The sequence below is a fragment of the Homarus americanus genome, unplaced genomic scaffold, assembly GCF_018991925.1.
Source record: "Homarus americanus isolate GMGI-L3 unplaced genomic scaffold, GMGI_Hamer_2.0 scaffold19065, whole genome shotgun sequence".
Lineage (NCBI taxonomy): Eukaryota > Metazoa > Arthropoda > Malacostraca > Decapoda > Nephropidae > Homarus > Homarus americanus.
This window is the reverse complement of record NW_024757463.1, coordinates 205,449-212,991: the sequence shown is the minus strand read 5'-3', so window position 1 is coordinate 212,991 and position 7,543 is coordinate 205,449.

Genomic DNA, 7,543 nt, shown 5'->3' with positions numbered 1-7,543 from the left:
TTGGTATGGTTGATGGTGACGTGGTTGTGTGTGTGTTATACCACAATCTCCCTCACATGTCACTTGGTATCAGAGGTTGTCATTGGTTGGTAACGAAGGTTGTGATTGGCCAATAATGATGAATTTCCGGCAACTATCTCTAAATATGTGTTCTCTCTCTTTCTCTCTCTCCCTCCTTCTAGCCCGACCAACCATAACCCAGCTACTGAACAGACCGCCAAATTACTAATCTTGTAAACAGAACATAAATAAAATGTTTAAAGTGATCGAACAACACAGAACGGATTAATTAATGAATATATTGACGGTTTACTGAATATTTATCTTGAGGGCGGATCCCGGAAGCACTTAATAATTGCTTTGTTCGGTGGTAAAAATTATAGTGGTAATTGGGCAGTGATAATATTTAAGCAACAGTAATAATAATAATAACAATAACAACAATAATAAAATAATAATAATATTTCCCGTATTTAAAACCATTAAAATTTTTGGTGCATATAAAGGAGCAATTGACTATATAAATTCCTTTAAGTTTATTTTGTATGTCTCTGCCACTCTGTATATCTGTCTTTTAAGTGATATAAAGGGCGTTTTTTGTGGTGATAGATTAGCTGATATATATAACATGAATCAGGAATTTTCTAAGTGGGTGGGGGAGGGTGAAGGGGGGCGGTAGGCTTGAAAAGTATACTCAGTAAAAACATTTCTTTAATAAGCTTCAAAATAACCCCAAATATAGATGAAAGTTCTCGTTATATCCAGGGTTCGTTAGATGTGAAACCTCTATTGGAAAGAACATGGAGGAAAAAATAGATTATGCAAAAAATTCTTTGTATTTTTTCCCTACATTTGCTGTTTTATTATGATTGTTATTTATTTATTTATTATTATTATTATTATCGTCATCATATTTATCCAATTTTGTACCGCATTTAATTATAAAAAATAACCACATTCATCAGTTATCATATATAGTACCCTGACCCTGGCGGAGTTATCTTACTACATCTGCTGAGTCACGTATGATAACAAAATTGCAATCAACACTACCAAAGATTTTTAGATTTAATATTGTTCCTTACTGGTAGTGAGAGAACTTTCAGGTTGTAACATCACTTAGAGATCTCTTTCCATTGGGGCTTGTTACTGGTATTTGAGGACGCTGGTATCCACATCAAAATCTTGCCTGTAATGCCTTGTACCTGAATCTTGAGAGGCTAGATGTGTATAAAGCTGGTTACATGCTTTCTGGGACTATGAATTCCCTTTCAAGCTGACTACTTTCCTTTGACGATAATTTCTGTAATTGCTGTATCTCTCAATACGTTATCTTAAGTACTGGTGTGTTATCCTGTTATCTATCGTCTCGTGTAGGAATACTGATGCCGGGTATTCTTACTTATTACTACTTTACTGTCACTGGTAATCGAGTATGACGATGATCCAGCTATGAGACAATGATATGAGTTATTAGGGATGTCACCTAGGTTGGTGAGCTCTGAGGTGACTAAAGAGGTCGATACGGGAACAGCAGGGTCGATCACAGATGTTGCACGTGTGGAGGGCTACATCTAGTGCGGGAGGGGCGGCGGCAGCGTTTTTCCGGCGTTGGCGCTTGTCTGCCTCGGTATGCAGTCGGGCTAACTCGAAAGTATTGACACCTTCTCGTGTGGTGCTCCTCCAAGCGTTACGGTGTGGAGTAATCGTCTCCTAGGTGAGGGGGTCGATTTGGCACTTCTTCAGGTTTGTCTTAAGACTATCCTTATACCTTTTCAGTTGCCCGCCAGCGTTACGTTTACTATTCGTTAGGTGACTGTAAAGTAGCTGCTTTGGCAGTCTACTGTCGTCCATGCGGGTAACATGGCCAGTCCAGCATAGTTGTTCGTGGATAATGGTAGCCTCGATGCTCCTACAGTTGGTGTCAGCGAGAATACTGGCATTTGTTCTCTTGTCTTCCCACAAACTCGGAGGATGGAACGTAGACTACGTTGGTGAAAGATTTCAAGTGCCTTGAGGCGCCTCCTGTATGTGACCCATGTCTCACTGCCATGTAGCAGGGTGGGGAGGACCACTATTATGAGGCAACTCCACGATGTCATGAACGGCAGTGTCCTGCACAACGGCACCCAGTGAGAGTTCTTCCCCATCCAAACGGGGGTTAAACAAGGGTGTGTACTGGCACCAACTCTCTTTTCCATTTTCTTGGCTGCCTTCCTTACTCGTGCCAGGGTCAATTTAGCCGGCGGGGTGGACATAAAGTACCGGGTGAAGGATCTTTTCAACATAAGACGACTCCTGGCAAGAACAAAGGTGTTGGCAGCTTCCATTACTGAACTTCAGTATGCAGACGACCTCACCCTTGTTACTCACACTGAACACAACCTACAGGAGATCCTAAAGACCTACGCAGATGCGTACACACACTTCGGCCTTGAGGTGAATGTACGTAAGACTCAGATTCTCTCTCAACCTGCCACCTGTCCACCACCGCGGACATCGATGAAGAGATTCAGCACCGGATCAGATGTGAATCTCAAGCCTTTGGCAGACTCTGAAACCTTGTCTTCAGCTGTAGGGAGCTGAAATTATCTACAAAGGTGCATGTACAGTATATCGAGCAGAGATGAATTTTGGTGGGCAGCAAGGACGGCTGAGGATCCACCAGAGGGCTTCCCTGTTGACCGAGTCGAAGGACGTGGTTAGGTCGATGAAGGCCATGTACAGGTCACGACGCTGTTCTCTACACACACACACACACACACACACACACACACACACACACATATTAAAACATGGTATATTTTCTGTATGGTGTTGGAATCATTGCGTTTTTGAAGTCTTTGTCACTACAGATTGTGTGTTTGTTGGTCAAGCGGAAATAGGTCTGAGGGGGAGAGATAAGGCGTGTGTGTGTGTGTGTGTGTGTGTGTGTGTGTGTGTGTGTGTGTGTGTGTGTGTGTGAAAGAGAGGTGTATGACTTAACCCTTGAGTATGATGATTTAACTTGCAGAGTATGATGATTTAACCCCTTGGTATGATGACTTAACCCCTTGGAGTATGATGATTTAACCCTTGGTGTGATGATTTAACCCCTTGAGTATGATGATTTGACCCCTTGAGTATGATGATTTAGCCCTTGGGTATGATGATTTAACTTATGAGTATGACAATCCTTGAGTATAATGATTAAACCCCTTGAATGTGATGATTTAACCCCTTGAGTATGATGATTTAACCCCTTGAGTATGATGACTTAACCCCTTGAGTATGATGACTTAATCCCTTGAGTATGATGACTTAATCCCTTGAGTATGATGATTTAACCCCTTGAGTATGATGATTTAACCCCTTGAGTATGATGACTTAACCCCTTGAGTATGATGATTTAACCATTTTTAGGCTTTCGTCTCCTTCTCATCCTCCCCATTTTACTATGCCTCTTCCTTCTCCTGCTTCTCAGTGCCACGCGATGCTCTTTTGTTGTCAGATCCTCCTTTCACCCTCCCCTCTCCTCCTCCTCTAGCCCTACCCCCCTTCCCCTCCTCTCCCCCCCTCTAAACCCCGCCTCTTTTGCTCTTCCTGTGGTGATCTCTTAGTGCCAACGACAGTGCCAACGTGACCCTGTGCCCATCAACATTCTCTCTCCTCTTCTCTCTGTCCGCACCACGATTCGTTTTTTTTTTGTCCCATCTGAGGTTGTCGACGCATAACCTAACACTAACCTAACGTATCCTAACCTTACACTAATCTAACACTAACCTAACACTAACCTAACGTATCCTAACATTAACCTAATCGAACACTATCCTAACCCTAACCTAACTTAACCTAACCTATGAGATGGTTTGAGTCAGTGAGTGAGTTGGAACCTGATCATGTCCATTCAAGTGAGCCAATCCAGTACACCCACTGAGGACACCTTAACAACGATAACTACGCCCTCTACACCCTCGCAGGATACACCCACTGGGCCTTCTACACCCTCCACGTCCACTGAAGAGGTTTCTGGTCAGTGCGTTACAGTCATTCTTAAAAGACCGAAAGATCAACAGGCTGGGACCACAGGATGTAAGTTACTGGATTCCCAAGTTCCAGGCAGCTGCATTTTGGAAGACCAGATTCCAGGCAGCTGCATTTCGGAAGACCAGATTCCAGGCAGCTGCATTTCGGGAGACCAGATTCCAGGCAGCTGCATTTTGGAAGACCAGATTCCAGGCAGCTGCATTTCGGGAGACCAGATTCCAGATAGAAACATTTCAGAAGCACAGATTCCAGGCAACTGCATTTCGGAAGACCAGATTCCAGGCAGCAGCGGCAGCAACAGAAGCACACAAGACCACTTTCCAGGTAGACCAATGACATGTACAGGTATGGCTGGTCTTGAAGAATGGACCGACTCAGAGCAGCCGTGGTACACCTTCTTATATTCTCCCGTGTCACTGGAACACTCGCCTCCGGATAATGGCGTACCGGAGGGTGGTAATATTCCCGGCAGATATTGCGAGGTCAGTGCTCAATATCACCCACCTTATGAAGAAGAGGTAATGGGTACTGATGCCTTGCCTTCTGAGCCTCCTGGAGTCCTACCAACATCCCCGGCTATATCGTGTGGAGTCCTACCATCATCCCCAAGAACACCACCCACAGTCCTATCCAACACCCAGGCAATGCAAAATCCTGAAATTCAACACAATTCATTTTACTCATTTAGTACCCCAGACTCTGTGATGGAACCTCCCTTCTCGGTTAAGATGGAGGATAGGGTGTTGACGGGAGGGATAGATATGGGTAAGGAAGGAACGGAAGGTGGTGATGGGATGACGGAAGGTGATGGTGAAGCCTGGGTGGTTGCTGATGGTGGTCAACCTTGTGTTTGGCCTATTAAGTTGAATCCTTGGTATGGTTCACAGCATTCAAGGTAAGTGTGTCTGTGTGTGTATGTCTGTCTGTCTGTGTATGTCTGTCTGTGTATGTCTGTCTGTCTCTGTGTCTGTCTGTCTATCTAAATTTTGTTTATACCTGAACTGTCTAGGTACATTGTTTATATACCTACACTGTCATGGTTAAATCATCATACTCTAGGGGTTAAATTATCATACTCAAGGGGTTAAATCATCATACTCAAGGGGTTAAATCATCATACTCAAGGGGTTAAATTATCATACTCAAGGGGTTAAATCATCATACTCAAGGGGTTAAATCATCATACTCAAGGGGTTAAATCATCATACTCAAGGGGTTAAATCATCATACTCAAGGGGTAAATTATGTTAAAAATTACAGTAGTAAATGACATATCAAAACATACGTATACTTGTCTCCTGTTAAAATACCAAGGTTAAAAGTCAGCGTCAAAATAACATCCTCTCTCTCTCTCTCTCCCCAGAGTGTGGAAATAATGTACTTGTTTATACATACATACATACATACATACATACATACATACATACATACATACATACATACCGTAGGAAGACAGACACACAGACGGACAGTTAATTAGATAGACAGACAATCAGACAGACAGATAATTAGATAGATAGACAGACAGACAGATAATTAAATAGTTAGACAGACAACCTCAACACATCTTATTATTAGTTACTGGTTAGTAATTAAATTAAACTCCACCAGTGTTAATTTAATTTAATACTAATATATATTTAAGTTAAATTCCCCGGTTAATAGAATTTGATTTATGTTAAAATTTGATGAGTTGTGAATGGTGTTGTTATTGTTTTACGCGGGCACAGGTCACTGACCCACTTCAGGGCCTGGGGGCGAAAATACAACAACAACAACAACAACAACAACAACAACAACAACAACAATAATAATAATAATAATAATAATAATAACCACAAATAAATGCAAAAATGAAAAAAAAATCAACAGTGAGAAACAATATATGTATGTTGTGTTGTCAATAGTCAGAGAAACAATTGAGACCTGCAATTGTGTGTAAATGAGGCAGAGAGTCAGATCATCAACCTGGGACTTGGTCACATATGGCAGCAGGGTCTACCATTAGACATCACATTATGCTACCATTATCTTCCCTGTACCTCCCTGTTTGGTAACTGTCTACTAGAAGGTAAACATAACATAACCTAACATAGCATTTATCTTGTGAGCAAATGTCGACACACCCTGGTTAGGTTAGGTGGTAAATTTTTACTTTCAGAGCCCCTATGGGTTTAACCAATATGTTTTTCCAGTGAGTTTTAAACAAATGTGACCCTTCATTTTTGGCTGGGTTTTGAGTAGAGGAGAACACGAAAACGAGTCATTTACCCTAACTTAACACACTCGACATCCACCACGGTCATTGTCAAAATGGTGATGGAAATTATAATGCCTGTACATCATTGGTCACGACTGGATGATGTCACTCAATAATGCGCATGTGTGGTCCATAATTAACTCAATTTGCGCATGTGGGATCCATAATTAACTCAATTTGCGCATGTGGGATCCATAATTAACTCAATTTGCGCATGTGGGATCCATACTTAACTCGATTTACGCATGTGTGATCCATAATTAACTCAATTTGCGCATGTGGGAGCTATACTTAACTCAATTTGCGCATGTGGGATCCATAATTAACTCAATTTGCGCATGTGAGGCCATACTTAACTCCAATTTACGCATGTGTGGTCCATACTTAACTCAATTTACGCATGTGGGATCCAATTTGCGCATGTATTAAACTCAATTTACGCATGTGGGATCATAATTGCTCATTTGCGCATGATCCATATACTTAACTCAATTTACGCATGTGGGATCCATGATTAACTCAATTTGCGCATGTGGGTCCATACTTAACTCAATTTGCGCATGTGGATCCATACTTGCTCAATTGCATGTGGATCATAATTAACTCAATTTGCGCATGTGGTCCATACCGCATGTGTGATCCATAATTAACTCAATTTGCGCATGTGGGAGCTATACTTAACTCAATTTGCGCATGTGGGATCCATAATTAACTCAATTTGCGCATGTGTGGTCCATACTTAACTCAATTTGCGCATGTGGGATCCATAATTAACTCAATTTGCGCATGTGTGGTCCATACTTAACTCAATTTACGCATGTGGGATCCATAATTAACTCAATTTACGCATGTGGGATCCATAATTAACTCAATTTACGCATGTGTGATCCATAATTAACTCAATTTACGCATGTGGGTTCCATACTTAACTCAATTTCACGCACATAACATCACTTCAAACTGAAAAGTACATAAAATTAATAAAATTCAATTGTGTCGTTATTATCCATTCCCGTCTGGTATATAGAGTTCAAAATCTTTCGTAAAATAAAACCAATTCGGATAGGTTAGCTTAGGTTAGCTTAGTCTTGCAGCCCACGGCGGTAGCATCTGATAACTAGGTAGGTTGTGTAAGCGATGGTGTTATCATTATCTTATTGTTATCTAATCTTAGTATGGCTGTGTCTTCCCTCCTCACTAGACATACACAGGGTAGGTTATGTAGTCTCGTTATTATTGGTTATTGTAGCTGTCATG